This window comes from Callithrix jacchus, chromosome 9, assembly GCF_049354715.1.
Source record: "Callithrix jacchus isolate 240 chromosome 9, calJac240_pri, whole genome shotgun sequence".
Taxonomy (NCBI): domain Eukaryota; kingdom Metazoa; phylum Chordata; class Mammalia; order Primates; family Cebidae; genus Callithrix; species Callithrix jacchus.
The window spans coordinates 4,707,256-4,732,960 of record NC_133510.1 but is presented as its reverse complement, the minus strand read 5'-3'; the positions used below and the strand labels follow the sequence as shown (position 1 = coordinate 4,732,960).

Sequence of the window (25,705 nt, the reverse complement as noted above, 5' to 3'; positions counted from 1 at the left end):
ATTGGGGATATACTCAAATGGATATAAATTGTTCTGCCTTAAAGATATATGCACACACATGTTCATTGCAGCACTGTTCACAATAGCAAAGTCATAGAATCAACCTACATGTCCATCAGGATAGAATGGATAAAGAAAATGTGCCACATATACACCAGGGAGTACTATATAGCCATTAAAAAAACAAGATTATATCTTTTGCGGCAACATGGATGGAGCTAGAAGCCATAATCCTAAACACACGAACCCAGGAACAGAAAACCAAATACTACATTTTCTCCCATATAAGTGGGAGCTAAACATGGAAACGAAGAAGAGAACAACAGACACTGACGTCTACTTGAGGGTGGAGGGCGGGAAGAGGGACAGGATTTAAAAATTACCTATTGGTAGTATACTTATTATCAGGGTGATAAAATACTCTGTACACCAAACCCGTGACACACAATGTGCCAATGTACCTCTATAACAAACCTGCATGTGTACCCCTGAACCTACAAAGTTTTTAAAAAGTAAAATAATAACACAAAATAAAATAAAATCCAGTAAGTCATTGGATTCCTTTGTTTCTATCCTATCCTTGAAAGCATTTTCCATATTTATTCCCTGTGTCACTATTAATTACCCATTTCTTAAAATTCGTCATTGAGTCTTTTTATTCTATTTTGCATTTTTGAAAACGTATTCCCTCAGTCACCTTAATAATCCTTGTTATTTTTTACTTATCACGTTGTCTAACTGGTCTGCTTTCGTTTCTTTTTTTGTTAATCTCCAACCTATTCTATGAAGTTCCTCCAAAGTAATCTTTATAAACCTCAACTTATTAATTGATGTTCCTCACAATCCTGATCAAACACTTTTTCAAATATATACCAAGTAGGGGGTCCATTTCAATTTCCCTGGCCTAGCAGTCTAATGTCCTCCATGATCTGAATATCCCTATCTTTTCCAGCATCATTTTTTTTGATACAGAGTCTCACTTCGTCGCCCAGGCTGGAGTGCTGTGGTGGGATCTCGGCTCACTGAAACCTCCACCTCCCGGGTTCAGGTGATTCTCCTGCCTCAGTCTTCCAAGTAACTGGGATTACAGGCATGTGCTGCCAGGCCAGGCTAATTTTTCTATTTTTAGTAGAGATGAGGTTTCACCATGTTGGCCAGGCTGGTCTCGAACTCCTGACCTCAGGTGGTCGCCCACCTTGGCCTCCCAAAGTGCTGGAATCACAGGCATGAGTCACCCTGCCTGGCCTCTAGCACCTTTTTAAAAAAGCCTGCTCTACTGGCCTTACCAGAGGTGCTCTAAATTCCCTAAAGGCGAACACGTTTTATCTCTAATTCTGCCTTGGTACTTGTTCACAATATTTTCTTTTTCAGAGATGAGGACTTGCTATGTTGCCCAGGCTGGTCTTGAACTCCAGGCCTCAAAGGATCCTCTTTCTCTGGCTTCCGAAGCTGCTAGGATTACAGGTGTGAGTCACCACACTGGGCCTGTTCACCCTAATTTGAGTACTAAATGTGTCTGTGTATATCCTGCTTCTGTTATTAATGGAGGAATTTTTTTCATTCATAGGCAGAATAGTGGAAATCTATGAAACACTGAGTCAGACTCCATAGCTGCGAGTCTTTATTCGACCAGTTACTACCTTTGTAATATTAGGCATAGTGAAAACATGGTTTCTTTGATATTCAGTTGTTCCACCTGTTAGATAGAAAGGATTTTCGCAACATTAAAATGAGACATGAGTAACTGTACAGCACTTCACGGCTGCAAATCCGTAGCACGTGGTACGGTGCTTACTGCGTAAGCAGGAAATGATTGGTGAATGAATGAATGTCCAAAAGAAGAGAACTTCCGTCAGTCCCACAGGTTGGCCAGAGCTACACAGGCAATGTTCCTCAGTGATAAGAGAAAGCTTCTGAGAGCCTCATTCCCCAGTCCAGCCAAGCTCTCTTCCTTTCAGAAATTCGAATTCACAGATACTCCTGGGTTAGATGTACAGATTTGGAATTAAAAAAATTTTCACAGTACCTGGCACATAATAAGAATATATAATTTTCTCACTCTGTTATTTCCCTGACAATTCACGTATTTTATTTTATTTTATTTATTTATTTATTTAAGATGGAGTCTCGCTCTGTTGCCAGGCTGGAGTGCAGTGGCCTGATCTCTACTTACTGTGACCCCCGTCTCCTGGGTTCAAGCAATTCTCCTGCCTCACCCTCTCTAGTAGCTGGGACTACAGGTGTGCACTACCATCCAGCTAATTTTTGTATTTTTAATAGAGACGAGGTTTCACCATGTTGGCCAGGATGATCTTGATCTCCTGACCTCATGATCCACCCACCTCAACCTCCCAAAGTGCCGGGATTACAAGTGTGAGCCACTGTACCAACCTCTTGATGTCTTGTTATATGCCAAGTGGACATAGATTCTTTAAAAATGTTCCAGGGGCAAGATTTGTCTTCCAAATTCAATAAATCTGGACCCCAACAGGAAACAGATGACAAATACAAATCTAATAATTCAAAGTAGGCATAACGAAAGAATTATCACCAAAGATGTGAAAACACATGGAATGGCAGAGTAACACGAAAGCAGCCATATTGTTAGGCCCAGGTTAGGGAGTGGCCACTGGAGCCTGGAAGTAGGAATCTATTTATTGGGTGACCATAAGAAGGGGTGTAAACTTCTGTGGAAGGACACTGCCAGTCTAAAGACATTGCTCAGGAAAAGAGCTAGCAGCATAAATGTCCTCCTTTCTCTAGTCTCTGTTAGAGCTCCCCCGCTAACCTAATCAACAAACAGAGGACAAGAGAGCCCACGAGTATAGTCCATACACAGTCCAGGTTAACAGTGTGGAGGAGCACGTCGGAGGCACCAAACACCCAGGCCCCTGAATGTGATTTCTGACACCGTACAGAGCTTTTTGTTGGTAAGATGAACATCTAGCATTTGCTAATGATATTTTATCCTTTTGTTCATTTAGAAATGTCATTTGTTTAAGTAAATAAATATATTGTATAGCACTACATAAAAGATGTGTTTGGAAGATTTTCAAGTAACTCTTCTGTATATTTTAGTCCGTTTTATTTCCCCTGAAAAGGACAACTTCTTCTAGGTTATAAACACAACAGCTTTCCTGAATTAATTTTGTTACACAAATATAATTCTTACCATACTGTTCTTATCTCCCTAGTCACTTTTCGTTCTTATTTTAGCATATGTAAAGTGCCCTTGCTTTGCAAACACCCTGTTCAGACTCCAAGCTCATGCAAATAAAGAAGAATTTATGGTGCGAATAGGATTTACTAATTGGACAGATTTATTTTTTTCATTCCCTAGGAATGTGATCTCTGACCCTAATGGCACGCAAATGCAGCCTCAATTCAGAGGCAGTCGTGGCATGAGAAAGTGAGTTAACTTATTGGTATGTAAGACAGCTTTCTTATCAAACCCGGGAAAACCACTCAACTGGACAGCCACTAGGCAGATCTCAGTACTGTGATTTGCAAACACAGTGACAGCGAAGTATCCAATAGGCTTATTGCTGAAGAAAGTGGAAAATTCCACACACACCATATATTCTTTAGCAGGGACACTGGAACAGTTTCTCAGTGCTTCCTAATAAATATTTCGCACGTTCACTTCGCTATTTCATTTTATACCTCACTTTTGGATAAACAAACAGTCTCCTTCAACAGAGAACTTTCCTTTTCTTTGGGAATTTTCTTATGACTGATTCCATTCTTACCTTGAAAAAATTTATGTTGAAGGTATCTGCTGATGAGCCACATATAAGCTTAGAAAAAGTTTGAAGGCTGTAATAGTTTTGGTTTTTTATTTTCTTGGTTCTTGTTTGTTTGTTTGTTTGTTTGTTTTTGACTAAAAGATGATAGCCACCATACAGTTGTTTCTTCATTTATACTTCAGGAAACTGAAACAAGGCTCCGACAATTTGAAAGCTTTTTTAAAAAATCCTGCAACTTTAATTAATACTATAGTCCTGGTCCAGCATGACTCTCACATTTTGTTCCATTGTTTCTATTATTACTAAGCCCATCAGGCAGACCTTAGGAGAAATACATGTGAGGGGTTGGACACAAAAGATGTCGTTGAGCCTACACCTCATTTCAGAGAGGATGCTTCGAAAGAGCCGCTCGCGTTTCCACTACAATGGGCAGCCCAGCTGTGCGTTATGACAGAGGTACAATGAAACGTCAATGTTTGTCCTTTACCTTCTGATAATTGGAAAAACTTACCCTAAGAAAGAATGTCTCAACAGCTCCATTCTCATTTCTGTTTCCCAGTTGATGACAACTGGGTGGTATTTAAAAAGAAAATAATCTACAATTTCTTAGTAAATCAAATCTCGTAAGTTTTAATCAATCTTTGAAAAATATCTTCATATGGCTGATGAATGGTAAAGTGACTCAGGCCTTGAGTGGGAAGCTATAAAGAAGAGCAGTAAATCTTACCCTTCTTTCTCCTAGCAGTACACACATTCTTGGACATAAGAAACTGTTCAAATCAACCAGAAAATAGCAATCTTAATAGAAAAGTGGGTGAAGTATATAAAAACAAATTCCAGAACAGAAAAGCCAGAAGAACTAAGAAAAAAGCATATGAAATCAGCAAAGAAATGCAAAAATTACCATTAGTTTTATATCACACTTCTAAAAAAGGCAGAACTTAGAAGCCAGTTTAGGTCAATTCTTGGGGTGTGTGTGTGTGTGTGTGTGTGTGTGTGTGTGAACTCTCATACATTGCTGGTGGGAAGGTAGACAGGGCTGCTGTGAGCAAGGTGGCATTGTTTAGTCAAATTAATCACAGGCATACCCTATGACTTAGCAATTCCATTCCTGGGTCTATTTCTTTCCAAAATGCTCACACCTCTCTGGAAGGAAACATGTACGAGGATGTTCACTGCAGTGACAGGAAGTTACTTGCTATTTGGATGAATGAAGAGGGTAAAGGTGGCAGATCCACACCGAGGAGCACCATGGACAGCCGGAAGTAATGGAGTAGATGTACTTGGAGCGACACAGGTGGCAGATACACACCGAGGAGCAACATGGACGGCCGGAAGTAATGGAGTAGACGTACCCAGAGTGACACAGGTGGCAGATACACACCGAGGAGCACCATGGACAGCCGGAGTAATGGAGTAGACGTACCCAGAGTGACACAGGTGGCAGATACACACCGAGGAGCACCATGGACAGCCGGAAGTAATGGAGTAGACGTACCCGGAGCGACACAGGTGGCAGATACACACCGAGGAGCACCATGGACAGCCGGAAGTAATGGAGTAGACGTACCCGGAGCGACACGGGTGGCAGATACACACCGAGGAGCACCATGGACGGCCGGAGTAATGGAGTAGACGTACCCGGAGCGACACGGGTGGCAGATCCACACCGAGGAGCACCATGGACGGCCGGAGTAATGGAGTAGACGTACCCAGAACGACATGGGTGGCAGATCCACACCGAGGAGCACCATGGACAGCCGGAGTAATGGAGTAGACGTACCCGGAGCGACACGGGTGGCAGATACACACCGAGGAGCACCATGGACAGCCGGAAGTAATGGAGTAGACGTACCCGGAGCGACACAGGTGGCAGATACACACCGAGGAGCACCATGGACAGCCGGAAGTAATGGAGTAGACGTACCCGGAGCGACACAGGTGGCAGATACACACCGAGGAGCACCATGGACGGCCGGAGTAATGGAGTAGACGTACCCGGAGCGACACGGGTGGCAGATCCACACCGAGGAGCACCATGGACAGCCGGAGTAATGGAGTAGACGTACCCGGAGCGACACGGGTGGCAGATCCACACCGAGGAGCACCATGGACGGCCGGAAGTAATGGAGTAGACGTACCCAGAACGACACGGGTGGCAGATCCACACCGAGGAGCACCATGGACAGCCGGAGTAATGGAGTAGACGTACCCGGAGCGACACGGGTGGCAGATACACACTGAGGAGCACCATGGACAGCCGGAAGTAATGGAGTAGACGTACCCGGAGTGACACGGGTGGCAGATACACACTGAGGAGCACCATGGACAGCCGGAAGTAATGGAGTAGACGTACCCGGAGTGACACAGGTGGCAGATACACACCGAGGAGCACCATGGACAGCCGGAAGTAATGGAGTAGACGTACCCAGAGTGACACAGGTGGATCTTAAAAGCACACTGCTGGGTAACAAGGAGTTATAACACAGTGTGATAATTTATCACAGTAACAAATGCAAAAATTGAAAGGAGATGCTTACAAATTACAACATACATTTTTCAAGAACACATACTCTTTTTTAAAAAATACACATTAAATGTATTAGAATGGTGGCCTTTGCAGAGCAGAGCAAAGAAATGAGCTATGGGGAATAAAAGAAAACAGGTGAATAAAAAAGAAACAACCAGGACCACAAAACGAGAAAACTAAGGGAAAAGAAATAGAAGTAAAAAATTGTTTTATTTATTCAGAAGTGGCATGAAGTTAAAGCTGCCAAAGCTAAACTGAAATATGCCCCGACAATTTCCCTCTCCTCTGCTTTGTCAGGCAGAGAGAGCCACACTTCAGCCCTACCTTACGTAACTGCCAGTGGTCTGCTGTAATCAGATGAGGCTGAGTGCTGGGCAAGGGTGTGCTCTGAGCACAGTAAGAAATGCTGCTTATCTGGCTGGGGTTGAATTTCTCAAGACAAGCACACACTGGGATTGGAAAAAAGGAGTCTATGTCTGTTTTTGCCTAGGAGGCGATTGGAAAAAGTGAGTGACTTCACAGGCTGTCTGTGGCATCAAAGCATTACCTAGGACAGATCAAAAGAGTCCAGGACCTGTAAGTGGTGTCAAATTCTAACTGCGAAACTGAAAAGGTTGTGTGTTTCTTCTTACCAGATTGGTAGAGTATGAAAACCTGACCATAAAGATATAGCATAACTAGGGCCGGGCGTGGTGGCTCATGCCTGTAATCCCAGCACTTTGGGAGGCTGAGGCGGGTGGATCACGAGGTCAAGAGATCGAGACCATCCTGGTCAACGTGGTGAAACCCCGTCTCTACTAAAAATACAAAAAATTAGCTGGGCATGGTGGCGCGTGCCTGTAATCCCAGCTACTCGGGAGGCTGAGGCAGGAGAATTGCCTGGACCCAGGAGGCGGAGGTTGCGGTGAGCCGAGATCGCGCCATTGCACTCCAGCCTGGGAAACAAGAGCGAAACTCCGTCTCAAAAAAAAAAGAAAGTCAGCAGAGAAATCCATACTGTTTCTACCACATGCCAGGAAGTGTCAGCAACATTGACAGGGCAGCTTATGAAGCCAGGGGAAAATTTCTCTCAAATCCAAGTCTGTGATTGAAATTGGGCATTCTACTCTTCTTGTATTCAAGTGTCATACATCCATTCATACCCATTTCATGAAAATAAACAAAGGTCTGGTTTACAAGATTCTTTTAAAAAAAACCCTTCCACTTATTCTATGAATAGCTAGACAGATTACTTTCTATATTTCACTCTTATGAAAAATGAGAATATTTTTTCATTCAGTTAATATCTACTCAGCCCAATCTTATGCCAGACTCTGCATTAGGCACGAGAAGCACAAAAGGAAATTGGACACTCTTCTTCTTCCTGGTGGGTTCCAGCTGAGTGGAGGATACTGGCAGGTAAAGGACGAATTAGGCAAACACTTCACACTGTGGGAAACCAAAGAAGGGCAACAAACTCTCCCTCAGGAAGTTAGGAAAGGCTCCTATGATGGATGTTGCCACCACCTCGGCCACCACCCTCCCTCGGAGGACTGAAGCACTTCCCCTCCAGCTGCCTCATCAAGATAAGGCTCCTTCCCAGGAGCAGACCACCTGGGAAATCCTACCCCTTTGCCGCAGTTCAAGACAACTTTGCAGCATAACTGCAGCTTCCTGGCTCCCAGGAGGATTGACTGAGGCCTTTGTTAGGTCTGCATGAGCAGTTGGCATTCCCCCTTCCAACCCAGGAGCAGGCAAACTGTGTGAAAAGGCTAGAGAGTAAACGTTTTAGGCTTTGCAGGCCACATAGGTGAATTTCTGTCTGGTTTTCTATTTTTTTTTTTTACAACCCATTGAAAATGTAAAAACCGTTCTTTCTTAGCTCAGGGCCAAATACAACCAGATTTGCTTTGTGGATTTCTGTTCCTCCCTAAATGGCCTTCCTCGCCTGCCCTCCACAGCTGTTCATCTCAAAGTGACTTCCCAATAATCATCCTGCAAGTTAATCTCTGTCTCAAGTCTACTTCCCGGGGAGCCTGAGGATTACAGTTTGGCAAAGGAAGTACTTAGGACCCGCAGGTTTAACCAGGGTGCTGACATTGAACTTTACCTATGCCCTGTGGTCAGAAAAGTGTTTTTCCAGAATTTCCCACCCTTTTTGTGTTCTGCGAAAGGGTTTACGGCAGCATAAAGTACCTTTGTTTTGACAAAATTCATTTGTTTCAACAACGGAGACGTAGGTGAGACCAACAATAACTTCTGCCCCTCTTTTGATTCTGCTGAAGAAGCATCTCTCCTCCCACCAGCCAGCCTTGGTCATACGCGTGCCCGGCTGGTTTGCAGGTATCTGTTTTGTTTTGTAAAAAATTGGCCATTTATGCATTTGTTGAGATGGTTGCAGAAGAGCCAAGCCCTGACCTACCCCTGAGTGTATGACATTGGGGTCCTTCTTTTGCTGAAACTGCCTTATGTAATGGTTTCGCTCCTTGAAAGAGATTTAACGAAATCCGTTTTATGCCAAGTACCGGCCTGCACTGTTTCTGCAATGTGTGGTGTATGCTGTGGGGAAAAAAAAACTCCTTCCCAGATGACACATGAGACTCAAAATTCACTCTTTTTCCTAACTCACATGACTCACAAACGTTTCTGTATACAAGACCAGACCCTAAAAATCTGTCTTTGTTTCATAAATAATTAGCTGAACTGTCTGTTCATCCCCAGAAAACTAGCTTGACACCGAGATAAACATTCTTGTTCATCTTGCCGGAAGAATTCCAACCAGGACAACTTGAATAAGGGCTGGGAAAAGGCCGAGACCTCCTGAAGCAGGAAATCTCCCTGATCCCACTGTGGAACTCACGCCCACAGCTCTCAACTCCTCGTAGGAGGGAGAAAGCAAGTCAACAAGGCGGGAACTGGAGTACCTGAGTGCTGGAATCGGCCAGCCGCGTCATCACCCACAAGAACTCCATTCGCTCAGACCTGCTGCGATCCACCCCCCTTGGGAGAGGGCACACCGGTGAGTGTGGGCAAATGTGGGGGATATTACTGCTGATGAGAATGGCTCTCGGTGGGAACGGGAGTGGCAAAGGGGATGGAGCCAGAAGGTAATCTTACCCTGAAGTCTAGCCATCTCCTGCCAAATTCCTCTCTGAAGTTACCAGAGAAGCTGTCAATCTGTCCCTCTGAAGTCAAGTTGCTTCTCTCCAACATTCAGCCATAGTGGCCAACATCCAGCTCCTTCTCTTCTCTGCCTGCTGGGTTTGGGGTTTTTATAGGCACAGGATGCGGCAGGGTGGGGCTATGGTTGGTTTTGGAAAAGGCAACATTCAAGCAGGAAAACAGTGATATCAGTTTTTGCTTTGTGAGGCAGTCTCAGGCTTTTTTGGCTTGAGGATGGGGCCCTTGCCAGAGACCCGCCCTCTTTGGCCCAGAATTTCCCTGCTTCCTGTCCCTATCACTACTGGGCTACATTCCTAGGAGATTAGCCATTCTAAGTGACAGGATAAGATAGGAGGTTGGCATAAAATACAAGTCATGAAGACCTTGCTGATAAAATAGCTTGCAGGGCCAGGCGCGGTGGCTCACGCCTGTAATCCCAGCACTTTGGGAGGCCGAGGCTGGTGGATCCCGAGGTCAAGAGATCAAGACCATCCTGGTCAACATGGTGAAACCCCGTCTCTACTAAAAATACAAAAAATTAGCTGGGCATGGTGGCGCGTGCCTGTAATCCCAGCTACTCAGGAGGCTAAGTCAGGAGAATTGCCTGAACCCGGGAGGTGGAGGTTGCGGTGAGCCGAGATCGCACCATTGCACTCCAGCCTAGGTAACAAGAGCGAAACTCCATCTCAAAAAAAAAAAAAAAAAAAAAAAAAAGACAGCTTGCAGAAAAGAAGCCAGCCAAAATCCACCAAAACCAAGATGGCAACATGAGTGACCTCTGGTTGTCCTCACTGCTCATTATAAGACATTAGCATGCAAAAAGACGCTCCCACCAGTGCCATGACAGTTTACAAATGCTATGGCAATGTCAGAAAGTTCCCCGATAGGGTCTAAAAAGGGGAGGAACCCTCAGTTTCAGGTATTTCCCACCCCTTTCCCAGAAAACTCACGAATAATCCACCTCTTGTTTAGTATGTAATCAAGCAATAACTGTTAGTATCCTTAGTCAAGCAGCCCATGCTGCTGCTCTGCCTATGGAATAGCTGTTCTTTTTTTTTTTTTTTTTTTTTTTTTGAGATGGAGACTCCCTCTGTCACCAGGCTGGAGTGCAGTGGCACAATTTCGGTTCACTGCAACCTTTGCCTCCCGTGTTCAAGCAATTGCCCTGCCTCAGCTTCGTGAGTAGCTGGAACTACAGGCGTGCACCACAATGCCCAGCTAATTTTTTGTGTGTTTTTAGTAGAGATGGAGTTTCACCATGTTGGCCAGGATGGTCTCAATCTCTTGATCTCGTGGTTCACCCCCTTCAGCCTCCCAAAGTGCTGGAACTATAGGCGTGAGCCACCACACACAGCCTGGAATAGCCATTCTTATATTCCTATACTTTCTTAATAAACCTGCTCTCACTTTATTCTGCGGACTGGCTCTGAATTCTTTCTTGCACAAGATCCAAGAACCCTCTCTTGGAATCTGCATTGGAACCTCTTTCCAGTAACAATCTGACCAACTGAGTCTCCCCTGATTACAAAAAAAAAAAAAAAAAAAAAAAAAAAATCCTATCTGTGAAGTCATCTCGCATATAGCTTAGCCAAGCTCTTTGTTATAAAATCTAAGGCAAAAGCACCCTGCCGACACACTCTGATCCTCAGATCTGCGGTGCTCTCACTATTGCAAGATTCCAAATAAAATCAATCTCCTTACTTGTTCTGCGTTTTAGTTTTTGTCTTTGTTTTTGCCTGTGCCTTTGACGGTGAGAAGATGGCTGCAGGCAGAAGAAACATAAGGTTCAAAGCACCAAAGCACAAAAGGATCTGATATTGTCACAGACTGAGAGATTTGATGTGGAGAGAGTGTGGAGCTCTGGTGGGGGCCAGAGTGCAAGGCTGGAGTCGTGAGTTGGAACAGACTGAAGGGCCTTGCATATTAAACCAAGCATTCAACTCTTCATGTGCTCATGTTCCTGAGGACCTCGGTGCTGTCCCTTCCTGGAGATAAAGTAGCTTGGCCACCATTCAGGCAAAAATAGTTCCTGCAATGAAGAAAAAGATAGACCTTAAAAGTTATCACCAAGAAAACATGGTCCCCTAAGATAGAGGACTTCAGCTGACAAACTCTTAAAATCTTTAGAAGAATTTTAGAAAAATAGGTGTCTACTTGTACATTTTAAAGCTGATATTTAAGATTTATCTTTAAAAAAGTAAACAGTAACATGTGATTTCAGACATATTGTAAATATCAACATTTTCAAATAAAATCTTTTTATCAGATTTTTTAAAGTATGCAGCAGAATCTAAATACACTAGATTTTATTCATTTTTTAAAAAGATGAATAGACACTTTTCTAATTTTATACAGTTTCTTTATCTTTTTGAACTTTCCTATCTCATTTCACCAATAAATTTTAGACAATTTAATACATTTTTATGCTGAAAAGGTTTTCATTGATTATTCTATCATACATTTTTGCTACAAAAATATGTATATATTTTTTCCTGTGCCCAAAAGAGTCTAAGAGATTTGAAGATTTTTTCTTCTATAAACAACTGTTTAAAACAACATAAATTACATTAACAAATTTGATGTAATTATTAAAGATAAAAAATTAAATTTATTGAAAACACACCTCATACTGACATGGATCAAACTGATTTATTTTGGGCGAGTTTATATATCTATCAGTGGATATTAGTTATTACTGGAAAGAGTCTTCAACATCCAATCTATTTTTATTTTTACTTCATAGAGATGAGCAATGAGCAAACTTGATCAAAAAAAAAGGTAAATGGGAAAGAGTTTTCTTATGACAATGTCTCTCAGTTCTTCAAATTCTTCTGAATTTTATACCAAAAAAACACAGTAGTTTATCATCAAAAATTATTTTTAATACTATGTCAATGGATAATTTGTTAGCTAGCCCTTCTGTTGTAATAAAAGCAAACAAGAAACCAATTCGTTTGAAAATAGTCTTGTTATTCTATTATTAGAGCTACTGGTACCCTAAGTTTCTGAGAGGAAGAGTGTTAGGAGCACAAAGTCTTCACCAAGACCCAATGACCGGCCTATACCAGTGACTCTTTCAGTGAAAGGTACTTTGTTTAATTCAATACATTCAGGCAGGGAGGGAGAAATTAAAATATTCATTCAATGCATCTCTGAAACCTGTCAACATCCAGGAACAAAATGTAGTGTTTTGCTTATTTTAATTAGTGGCAAATATCTACCATATAACTGAATTAAGCAAGCCAACTCACATTTAATAATGTCAGCCATCAGCCACTCTAAAAAAAAATCAGAATTCAAGTTTTAATTTCCAATAAAAGGAAAATACACATAATTTCAGAAATATAAAAATCATTGTGAAATAAATTAGAAGTCAGACCTTGTAACATAAGTTACTAAAAGCAACAAAGACTACAGTTTTTCATATCTACGTGATGCAATTTATTTTCTAATAGACAGTGTGATCAAATGGCATTTTTCTTAGTTTGCAAGACTAAATTATGAGTTATTTATAAAGTGAGGAGTCTGATATATATATATGAACTATGTATAAAATATAGTAAACAAATCTATAATCACAATTCCCTATGTATTTTATTTTTAAAAATATATGTATTACTAAAGTTTACTTAATCCAGCAGTTAGTTTCAATTATGTTTTCCTGGTGGGAAGTAGAAAATATTAAATATTTTAGAGATGAAAAAACATAAGGCTGACAGAAATCAGAATAAGTATTTTATGAAATGATTTGAGAAAAATAAGTTTAACTACTTTAGCAAATGATAAACTCCAATTTTTAAAAAAAAGGAACAGTTTTTATCTAGTATCTTAAGGAATTTTACAGTCCCAGAGCACTTTTCAGTTGCATCTAAAGGAATCAACAGCCTAATTTGTAGTCATTTGGCTCCTCACTTCAAGCTAACAACAGCTTGAAGCTGACGGTGTCGAGCAAGCGTATCAACGCCAGTTTTCTTCCAGCAGCATGTGCTCACTTCATGTCTCTGTGACACATTTTGGTAATTCATGCAATATTTCAAATTTTGCATTATTAGCATTACATCTTTTATGATGATCTATGTTAGTGATTTTTTTTTTTGAGACAGACCCTTGCTCTGTCATTCAGGCTGGAATGCAGTGATATGATCACAGCTCACTGCAATCTCCATCTCCCAGGTTCAAGAGATTCTTCTACCTCAGCCTCCTGAGTACCTAGGATTACAGGTTCCCACCACCATGCATGGCTAATTTTTTTTTTTTTTTTTTTTGTATTTTTAGTAGAGACAAGGTTTCACCATGTTGGCCAGGCTGGTCTCATACTCCTGGACTCAGGAGATCCACCCACCTTAGCCTCCCAAAGTGCTGGGATTACAGGCATGAGTCACTGCACCCCGCCATGATTTTTGATAGTGCTGTTGTCATTGTAATGGCACATGCAAGATGGCAAATTTAATCGATAAATACTGTATGTGTTCTGACTGCTTCACAGACCAGCCATTGCCACATCTTTCTTCCTCTTTTTGGGCTTTCCTATTCCCTGAGACATAACAATTTTGAAATTGGGCCAATTAATAACCCACAAATATCCTCTAAGTGTTCAAGTGAACGGAAGCGTCACATATCTCTTACTTTAAATCAAGAGTTAGAAACAAGCAAGCTTATGAGGAAGTCACGCTGAAAGTCAAGACGAGCTGAAAGTTAGGCCTCTGTGTCAAACAGCTAGCCAGGTTGTGAATGCAAAGGAGAAGGTCTTGAAGGAGATGAAAAGTGCTTTTCCAGTCAATACATGAATAATGAGAAAGCAGAACATCGTTACTGCTGATACAGGAAAAGTGTTAGTGGTCTGGAGAAAAGATCAAGCCATCTACAACATTCCCTTAGGTCAAAGCCGAACCCAGAGCCCGGCTCTGCCTCTCCTGAATCCTACCAAGACTGAGAGGTTAGGAAGCTGCAGGTGAAAGGTTGGAAGCTAGCAGAGACTGGTTCCTGAGGTTTAGGGAAAGAAACCGTATTTATTACATAAAAGTACAAAGTGAAGCCGCAAGTGCTGATGGAAAAGCCGCAGCGGGTTACGCAGAGGATCTAGCTAAGGTCACTGATGGAGGCAGCTACGCTCCACAACGTATTTCCAATGTAGAAAAAACAGCCTTCTATTGGAAGAAGATGCCCCTACAACATGCATAGCTAGAAAGAAGTCAATGCCTGGCTTCAGAGTTTCAAAGGACAGGCTGACTCTTCTGCTAGAAGCTAATGCAGCTGGGGATTTGAAGTTGAAGCCAATGCTCGCTGACCATTCCAAATATCATAGGACCTTTAAGAGTTCTGTTAAATTTACTGTGCCTGGTTCTACAAGTGCATCTACAAAGCCTGGATGACGGTATATTTATTTACAACATAGTTTACTGAATATTTAAAGCCCACTGTTGAGACTTAGTGCTAAGAAATATGACTCCTTTCAAAGTACTACTCACTGACAATGCACCTAGTCACCCAAGCCCTCTGGGAAAGATGTACCAAGACTTTCTGCACCTGCTAACACGGCATCCATTCTGCAGTCCGTGAATCAAGGAGCAATTCTGACCGTCAAGTCATATTATAAGGCTACAGCTGCCAGAGACAGTAATTTCTCTGATGGATCTGGGCAAAGTAAATTGAAAAACTTCTATAAAGAATTCACCACTCTAAATGTTATTAAGAACATTTGTGATTCATGGGAAGAGGTCAAAATATCAACGTCAACAGAAGTTTGGAGGAAGTTGATTCCGACCCTCATGGAGACTTTGTGGGGTTTCAGATTTCAACAGCAGGAATGACTGCAGATGTGGTGGACATAGCAAGAGAACGAGAATTAGAAGTGGAGCCTGAAGATGTGATTGAATCACCGCATCTCATGATCAAACCTGAACAGATGAACAGTTGTTTCTTATGAATAAGCAAAGAGAGTAGTTTCTTAAGATGGGAATCTACACCTGGGGAAGATGCTGTGAACGCTGTTAAAATTACAACAGAGGATCCGAATATGACACAAACTCAGCTGATAAAGGGGTAGCAGAGTCTGGCAGGATCGTTGACTCTAATTCTGAAAGAAGTTCTACTGTGAGTAAAATGTTACCAAGCAACTCGCACGCTAAAGAGAAATCTTCTATGAAAGGAAGAGTCAATCGATGTAGCTAACTGCGCAGCACTTTGGGAGGCCGAGGCGGGTGGATCACGAGGTCAAGAGATCGAGACCATCCTGGTCAACATGGTGAAACCCCATCTCTACTAAAGATACAAAAAATTAGCTGGGCACGGTGGCACGTGCCTGTAATCCCAGCTACTCAGGAGGCTGAGGCAGGAGAATCGTCTGAACCCAGGAGGCGGAGGTTGCAGTGAGCCGAGATCGCTCCATTGCACTCCAGCCTGGGTAACAAGAGCGAAGCTCCGTCTCAAAAAATAAAAATAAAAATAAATTGCTACAGACACCTCAGGCTTCAGCAACCCCCATCCCGATCAGTCAACGGCCATCAGCACTGAAGCAAGGCCCTCCTCCAACAAAAAGATTATGACTTGCTGAAGGCTCAGTTGATCCTTAGAATTTTTAGCAATAAAGGTTTTTTTAAGTAAGTCAAGCGCATTTTTTAGACCTAATACCATTGCACACAATAGACTACAGTATAGTGTAAATACAACTTTTACATTTACTAGAAAACCAAAACTTCATGGGACTTGCTTTTTTGTGATATTTGCTTTATTGTGGTGGTCTGGAAGCAAACCTTAGTATCTCCAAGGTATTCCAATAACAAGGAAATGAAGAAAAGTATGAGGTATTTGGCAAAATTATTATGTCTTATTCTATGTCACAAGAGATTTTATATTATATGCCTCTTTATAATATTTCCATTAAAGAATAAAAGGGTTTCACCCTTTTATGACATATACACAAAAGGGAAAAGTTGTAATCGGGGATCATTAGTCAATGATCTCAGTATAAAAGAGAGGGTTACTTCTCCCGCAGAGAAGCCATGGCCAGTCCGTTGCAGGAGCTCGTCTCCTAAGACAGGGATGGGAAGGAGTGTGATGAGGATGGTTACTGGGGATGAGCAGTGGCAACACAGCTGTTCAATCACCAGAACTAACTCCCGAAAAGAAACTCTTCCCATTGTAGAGCTGAAAAAAACAGGATTAGCAATAGTTATTTATTGCTTTTGTTTTGTTTTGGAGATAGGTTCTCACTCTGTTGCCCAGGTGGTGAGATCTGGTGCAGTTACAGATCATTGCTGCCTTGACCTCCCTGGGCTCAGGTGGTCCTCCCACCACAGGGACTACAGGCATGCACTGCCATGCCTGGCTAATTTTTGTATTTTTTGTAGAGACAGGGTTTTGCAATGTTGCCCAGTTGGTCTCAGTCTCCTGGGTTCAAGCAGTCTGCCCACCTTGGCCTCCCAGGGTGCTGGGATTATGGGCGTGAGCCATGGTGCCTGGCCAATAGTTGTGTTTTTTTAATAACTTAATATTTTTACTTAATATTTTTGGCAGGAAGATAAAACAGACTTCATTGAAAAACTCTTTAGGCTTGCGTCTGTATCTTGGACTTCTGAGTATTTCACTCACTGCCGTGTAAAGGAACCCATAACTCCTTTAGGGCCTAGGAAGTAGAAGGGAGTCTCTCTTTTGGCTGTCACTTTATGTAAATTAGGTGATATATAATTGTATACTTTAAAATTATTACATACGATACACAAAACATATACAGATGCTCTTCTGTGTATGATGGTGTTATGTCCTGATAAGTTGAAAGTATCGTCAGTTGAAAAATGCATTTAATACACCTAACCTACTGTACATCACGGTTTAGCCTAGCGTACCTTAAACATGCTCAGAATGCTTATATTAGCTGAAAGTTGGGCAAATTATCTAACACGAAGCCTATTTCATAATAAGGTGTTGAATATCTCATGGAATTTATTAAATTTTCTACTGAGAGGGAAAAGCAGAATGCTGGTATGGGTACTTTGAGTGCAGCTTTCACACCACTGCCGAGTTGAAAAATTGTAAGTCAAACTATTGTAAGTTGGGGACTGTCCAAATACAAAACATACAGCAAACAAAAGAAAGGGGTTTGGTTTTCAAAATTGGAATTCTTATATGTTTTTCACATTTATTATGATTAAAAAAATGAAAAAAAAGAAGGAAAATTCTTTCTAGACAAAACCTAGCAGAATCTCTACTTGAGTACTTGAATTGCCATTGAAAAAAGTTAATCTTGCAATATTTTATATGAAATCTAATAATTGGTTCTATAGTTAATTAAAATTTCATTACCAAGCAGATATAAAAAGCACAGCTTATTTGAAGTATTTATTATTCCTTCTTGAATTGCTAATGAGTTAAAGCTTCAAGTGCCTCTGTATTAAAGTCACCTTCCTGCTCATCTAACTACATGCTCAGAAAGTAATATGTTAAAACCAAGAGTCTTCATATATTTGTTGCTATTATTTTTGTTGACTAACTAGTGAATGTAAATTTATTCTGTGGTACTTTCTGGAAAATTAACTACTGTTTCCATTAACATCATCTTTTCCAGTCCAGTTGCGTTAGTAATTAAGATTCAATTTGAAGTTCATTTTCATTTAAGCATATTATAACTTTTGTCAACATTTTTCTCATCATCAAAAGGTCAATGCAAAGTCGTGTCAATAGCATTAACTGTTCTGATCTGTAGACTTCATGGAAAAAGATGTTATTTCACCCTCTGAATTTTAGTTTATATTCCTTAATCCATTTAAAACAGATTTAAAAGAATCTGATTATTTATTAAAAAAAAATATCAGTGGTGGCTGGCAAGATGGCCAAATTGGAACAGCTCCAGTCTGTAGCTCCCAGCGAGATCAATGCAGAAGGCAGGTGATTTCTGCATTTCCAACTGAGGGACCCAGCTCATTTCACTGGGAGTAGTTAGATAGTGGGTGCAGCCCACAGAGGGCGAGTTGGTGCAGAGTGGGCTGCTGCCTCACCCAAGAATCACAGAGTCAAGGAACTCCCTCCCCTAGCCAGGGGAAGACATAAGGGACTGTGCCATGAGGAACAGTGCATTCTGGCCCAGATACTTTTCCCATGGACCAGGAGATTCCCTTGGGTGCCTACACCACCAGGACCCTGGGTTTCAAGCACAAAACTAAGCAGCCATTTGGGCAGACACTGAGCTAGCTGCAGGAGTTCCTTTTCATACCCTAGTGGCACCTGGAAATTCAGCATCCACCTGGAAATACAGAATCATTTACTCCCCTGGGAAGGGGGCTGAAGCCAGGGAGCCAAGTGGTCTAGCACAGCAAATCCCACCCCCACAAAGCCCAGCAAGCTAAGATCCACTGGCTTGAAATTCTCGCTGCCAGCAGGGTGCTTAAGCTTGGTGGGGGGAGAGGCATCTGCCATTATGAGGCATGAGTAGGTGGTTTTCCCCTCACATTATAAACAAAGCCACTGGGAAGTTCCAACTGGACAGGGCATACCGCAGCTCAGCACAGCTACTGGAGCCAGACTTCCTCCTAAGTTCCTCCTCTCTGGGCAGGGCTTCTCTGAAAGAAAGGCAGAGCCTCACTGAGAGGCTTATAGATAAAACTCCCATCTCCCTGGGACAGAGCACCTGGGGGAAGGGGCGGCTGTGGGCACAGCTTCAGCAGACTTAAACATTCCTGCCTACTGGCTCTGAAGAGAGCAGCAAATCTCCCAGCACAGTGCTTGAGCTCTGCTAATAGGATAGACTGCCTCCTCAAGTGGGTCCTTGACTCCTGTGCCTCCTGACTGAGAGACACCTCCCAGCAGTGATTGACAGACACCTCATACAGGAGAGCTGCAGCTGGATTCTGGCAGGTGCTTCTCTGGGATGAAGCTTCCAGAGGAAGAAAGAGGCAGCAACTTCTGCTGTCCTGCAGCCTCCACTAGTGATACCCAGGCAAACAGGGTTAGGAGTGAACTTCCAGCAGACGCCATCAGGGGCCTGACTGTTAGAAAGAAAACCAGCAAACAAAGGAATAACATTAACATCAACAAAAAGGGCATCCACACCAAACCCCATCTGAAGGTCACCAACATTGAAGGCCAAATATAGATAAATCCATAAAGATGAGGAAAAACCAGCGCAAGAAGGCTGATAATTCCAAAAATGAAGACACTTCTTCTCCTCCAAAAAATCACAATTCCTTGCCAGCAAGGGAACAAAACTGGATGGAAAATGAGTTTGACAAATTGACAGAAGTAGGTTTCAGAAGGTGAGTAATAACAAACTCTTCTGAGCTAAAGGAGCATGTTCTAACCCAATGCAAGGAAGCTAAAACCTTGAAAAGGTTAGAGGAATTGCCAACTAGAATAACCAGTTTAGAGAAGAATATAAATGACCTGATGGAGCTGAAAAACACAAAAGTATTAACAGCCAAATCTATAAAGCAAAAGAAAGGATATCAGAGATTGAAGATGAACTTAATAAAATAAGGTGTGAAGACAAGTAGAGAAAAAAGAATGAAAAGGAATGAACAAAGCCTCCAAGAAATACAGGACAATGTGAAAAGACCAAACCCACATTTGATTGGTGTACCTGAAAGTGATGGACAGAATGGAACCAAGTTGGAAAACACTCTTTAGGATATTATCCAGGAGAACTTCCCAACCTAGCAAGACAGACCAACATTCAAATTTAAGAAATACAGAGAACACCACAGATACTCCTTGAGAAGAGCAACCAGAAGACACATAATTGTCAGAATCACCAAGGTTGAAATGAAGGAAAAAATGGTAAGGGCAGCCAGAGAGAAAGTTCTGATTACCCACAAAGGGAAACCCTTCAGACTAATAGCAGATCTCTCAGCAGAAACCCTACAAGCCAGAAGAGACTGGGGCTAATATTCAACATTCTTAAAGAAAAAATTTCTACCCAGAATTTCATATGCAGCCAAACTAAGCTTCATAAGTGAAGGAGAAATATCATTTACAGACAAGCAAATGCTGAGATAATTTTGTCACCACCAGGCTGCCTTACAAGAGCTCCTGAAGGAAGCACTAAATATGGAAAGGAAAGACTTATACCAACCACTGCAAAAACATACCAAAATGTAAAGCCCATTGACATTTTGAAAAAACTGCATCAACTAATGGGCAAAATAAGCTAGCATCATAATGGCAGGATCAAATTCCCACATAACAATATTAGCCTAAATGTAAATGGGCTAAATGCCCCAAGATCCATTGGAGTGCTGTATTCAGGAGACCCATCTCATGTGCAAAGACACACATAGGCTCAAAATACAGGGATGGAGGAATATTTACCAAGCAAATGGAAAGCAAAAAAAGCAGGGGTTGCAATCCTGATAAATCAGACTTTAAACCAACAATGATCTAAAAAGACAAAAAAGGGCATTATATAATGGCAAAGGGATCAATGCAACAAGAAGACCTAACTATCCTAAATATATATGTACCCAATACGGGAGCACCCAGATTCATAAAGCAAGTTCTTAGAGACCTACAAAGAGACACAATAATAGTGGGAGACTTTAACACCCCACGGTCCATATTAGACAGATCAACGAGACAGAAAATTAACAAGTATATTCAGAAACAGAAATCAGCTCTGGATCAAGAAGACCTAATAGGAATGTATAGAATTCTCCACCCCAAATCAACAGAATATACATTCTTCTCAGCACCACATAGCACTTATTCTAAAATTGACCACATAATTGAAAGTAAAACACTCCTCAGTGAATGCAAAATAAGGGAAATCACAACAAACAGTCTCTCAAACCACAGTGCAATCAAATTAGAATTTAGGATTAAGAAACTCACTCAAAACCACATCAATACATGGAAACTGAACAACCTGCTCCTGAATGCCTCCAGGGTAAATAATAAAATGAAGGCAGAAGTCAATAAGTTCTTTGAAATCAATGAGAACAAAGACGTAACATACTATAATCTCTAGGACACAGCTAAAGCAGTATTTAGAGGAAAATTTATAGTACTAAATCCCCACAGGAAAAAGCAGGAAAGATCTAAAATCAACATCCTATTATCACAATTAAAAGAACTAGAGAAGCAACAGCAAACAAATTCAAAAGCTAGCAGAAGACAAGAAATAACTAAGATCAGAGCAGAACTAAAGAAGACAGAGACACAAAAAACTCTTCAAAAAACCCAGGAGCTGGTTTTTTTAAAAGATTAACAAAATAGATAGACACTACTTAGATTAATAAAGAAGAAAAGATAGAAGAATCAGATAGACACAATAAAAAAATGATAAAAGGGATATTACCACTGATCCCACAGAAATACAAACTACCATCAGATAATACTATAAATATCTCTATGAAAATAAACTAGAAAATATAGAAAAAATATATATAAATTCCTGGATACATCCACCCTCCCAAGACTAAACCAGAAAGAAGTCAAATCCCTGAATAGACCAATAACAAGTTCTGGAATTGAGGCAGTAATTAATGGCCAACCAATTAAAAAAAAAAAAAAAGCCCAGGACCAGGTGGATTCATAGCCAAATTCTACTAGAGGTACAGAGAGGAGCTGGTACCATTCCTTCTGAAACTATTCCAAACAATTGAGAAGGTGGAACTCCTCCCTAACTCATTTTATGAGGTCAGCATCATCTTGATACCAAAACCCAGCAGAGACAACAAACAAGAAAATTTCAGGACAATATCCTTCATGAATATCGACATGAAAATCCTCAATGAAATAGTGGCAAAACAAATCTAGCAGCATCTCAAAAAGCTTACCCACCACAATCAAGTCAGGTTTGTCCCTGGGATGCAAGGCTGCTTTGACACACACAAATCAGTAAATGTAATCCATCACATGAACAGAACCAATGACAAAAACCACATGATTATCTCAATAGATGCAGAAAAGTCCTTTGATAAAATTCAACATATATTCATGCTAAAACCTCTAAAAAAACAAGGTATTTATGGAACATATCTCAATATAATAAGAGCTGTTTATAATAAACTCACAGCCAATATCATACTAAATAGGCAAAAGCTGGAAGCATTCCCTCTGAAAATCGGTACAAGACAAAGATGCCCTCTCTCATCACTCCTATTGGAAGTTCTGGCCAGGGCAATCAGGCAACAGAAAGAAATAAAGGATATTTAAATAGATAGGGAGGAAGGCAACTGTCCTGATTGCTGATAACATGATTGTATATGTAGAAAACCTCATTGTCTCAGCTCAAAATCTTTTTAAGCTGATAAGCAAATTCAGCAAAGTCTCAAGATACAAAATCAATGTGCAAAAATCACAAGCATTCCTATACACCGATAACAGATGAACAGAGAGTCAAATCATGAGTGAACTCTCATTCACAACTGCTACAAAGAGAATAAAATACCTAGGAATACAACTTACAAGGGAGGTGAAGGACCTCTTTAAGGAGAACTACAAACCACTGCACAAGGAAATAAGAGAGGACACAAACAAATGGAAACATTACATGCTCATGGATAGGAAGAATTAATATGGTGAAAATGGCCACACTACCAAAAGTAATTTACAGATTCAGTGCTATCCCCATCAAGCGATCATTGTCTTTCTTTACAGAATTAGAAAAAAACTACTTGAAATTTCATATGGAACCAAAAAAGAGCTTGTATAGCCAAGAAAATCCTCAGCAAAAACAACGCAACTGGAGGCATCTCACTACCTGACTTCAAACTATACTACAAGGCTACAGTAACCAAAACACCATGGTACTGGTACCAAAACAGATATACAGACAAATGCAACAGAACAGAGACCTTGGAAATAATGCCAAACATCTACAACCATCTGATCTTTGACAAACCTGAAAAAAACAAGCAATCAGAAGAGGATTTTCTATTTAATAAACGGTGTTAGGAAGACTGGCTAGTCATATGCAGAAAACAGAAATTGGACCCCTTTCTTACACCTTACACAAAAATTAACTCAAGATGGATTAAATGTAAGATCTAAAACCATAAAAACTCTAGAAGAAAATATAGGCAATACCATTCAGGAAATAGGCATGGGCAAAGACTTCATGACTAAAACACCAAAAGGAATAGCAGCAGAAAGCAAAATTGACAAATGAGATATAATTAAACTAAAGAGCTTCTGCACAGCAAAAGATACGGTCATCACAGTGAACAGGCAACCTACAGAATAGGAGAAAATTTTTGCAATCTATCCATCTGACAAAGGGCTAATATCCAGAATCAACAAAGAGCTTAAATAAATTTACAAGAATTAAACAAACAACCCCATCAAAAAGTGGGCAAAGAATGTGAATGATACTTCTCAGAAGAATACATTTATGCAGCCAAAAAACATATGGGAAAAAAAAGCTCATTATCACTAGTCATTAGAGAAATGCAAATCAAAACCACAACAGATACCATCTCATGCTAGTTAGAATGGTGATCATTAAAAAGTCAGGAAATAACAGATGCTGGAGAGGATGTGGAGAAATAGGAATGCTTTAACATTGTTGGTGGGAGTGTAAATTAGTTCAATCATTGTGGAAGACAGTGTAGTGATTCCTCAAGGACCTAGAACCAGAAATACCATTTGACCCAGCAATCCTGTTACTGGGTATATGCCCGAAGGATTATAAATCATCCTACTATAAAGACACATGCACACGTATGTTTATTGCAGCACTGTTCACAATAGCAAAGATTGGAACCAACCCAAATGCCCATCAATGATAGACTGGATAAAGCAAATGTGGCACATATACACCATGGAATACTATGCAGCCATAAAAATGAGTTCATGTCCTCTTCAGGGACATGGATGAAACTGGAAACCATCATTCTCAGCAAACAAACACAGAAACAGAAAACCAAACACCACGTGTTCCCACTCATAAGTGAGAGTTGAATAATGAGAACACCTGGACACAGGGAAGGGAACATGACACACTGGGGCCTGTTAGGGGTGGAGTTCCATGGAGGAATAATATCAGGAGAAATGCCTCATGCAGATGACAGGTTGAGGGGTGCAGCAAACCACCATGGCACGTGTATACCTATGTAACAAACCTGCATGTTCTGCACATGTACCCCAGAACTGAAAGTACAGTTTAATGTAAAACATCAGTGTTTTTGTAGTTCCTTGAGATTTGCAAATATCTTACTTTGAAACTAAATACATTATGTACAAATCAAAATGCATATAACAGATATTTTATTAATAGTAAATTTTATGAAGATCATTTTCTGTATTTATGAAGCCATGAAAAACATTCCTTAAGGGTTTAAGATGCTCTTTGTTATGGAAACTTTCTACTGCTAATTATTAAAAGTCAACTAAAGAAAACTTATGGTTATGGACATTAGAGCAGACTTACAATTATAAATATAGCAAGGTGAATTTTTCCCACTCGAAGCATGAGTAAGACATTTTGACGAGGAGTATTAAGTGTCTGGAATTCTGTGTTTCCACATAAAAACCACTGTATAAGTCTCAAATTCTATATTCATTTCAGGGAAAGACACGAAGGACAAGGAGAAGGAGGCTCAAACCAAGTCTGCCTATTATTAGGATGAAATGCATGATGTCGCTGACATTCAACCTCTGCTGAGCTGCAGAATCAACAGTTTCATCAAGTTCAGCCTATAAAGCCAATGTTCATTTCCCATCACTTTTTCAGCTGTTTTAGACCATGTTCCCACGGAGTTCTGCAGAAGCATCTACACTGCTACTCAAGAAGAGAGACGGGCTGATGCCATGCGGGAGGCAAACCCTGTGAGTAGGGCTCTAGTTACTTGTCATTGTTCCGACCAGATAAGCTCTGTTTTTATCTTTTTTATGCAGTGGAGCTCCCAGTAAACCATTGTGTAAAGAGAACGAGAATTACACTCCTAAATATGACACTGAAATATCACAGCTATATTCCAGTATCACAAAAAGATATTGAAATTGTATTATTAAAATGCAGAAGTGATCTTTTCTAATATCCATAATTGACAGAAGATGCTGAGACCCTGAAAGACTAATGCTTTCCCCAGGGCCACAGTGTGACTCCTTGACAAAGCCACGATGGAACCCAAGTCACTTCAAATCCAGTGTTGTCTTCAGTATACCATTTGCTAATATCACCGCCTTATAGTACTAGGACCCAAACCCTCCATTTTCTAGGCTACACTTCTGTAGTTCCATCGTATACACTCAAGTGCTATGCTCTCTAGACACCTCACCATCCTCATTTCCTCTACTTACGTTCCAATTTCACAAGGTTCCTCCTAATAAAAAGGACCCAGGATTCTATATAACACAA

The 25,705-nt window shown here is 40.9% G+C and overlaps 1 long non-coding RNA gene across 1 annotated transcript; it reads left to right on the top strand.

The window, feature by feature from the left end:
* The first annotated feature begins 341 nt into the window (after window positions 1–341).
* LOC118144068 (uncharacterized) lies at window positions 342–25,705 on the top strand. The gene is made up of 3 exons (XR_013522258.1): window positions 342–4,202; window positions 8,977–9,274; window positions 24,914–25,705. It is a non-coding gene; the product is annotated as an uncharacterized LOC118144068 (long non-coding RNA).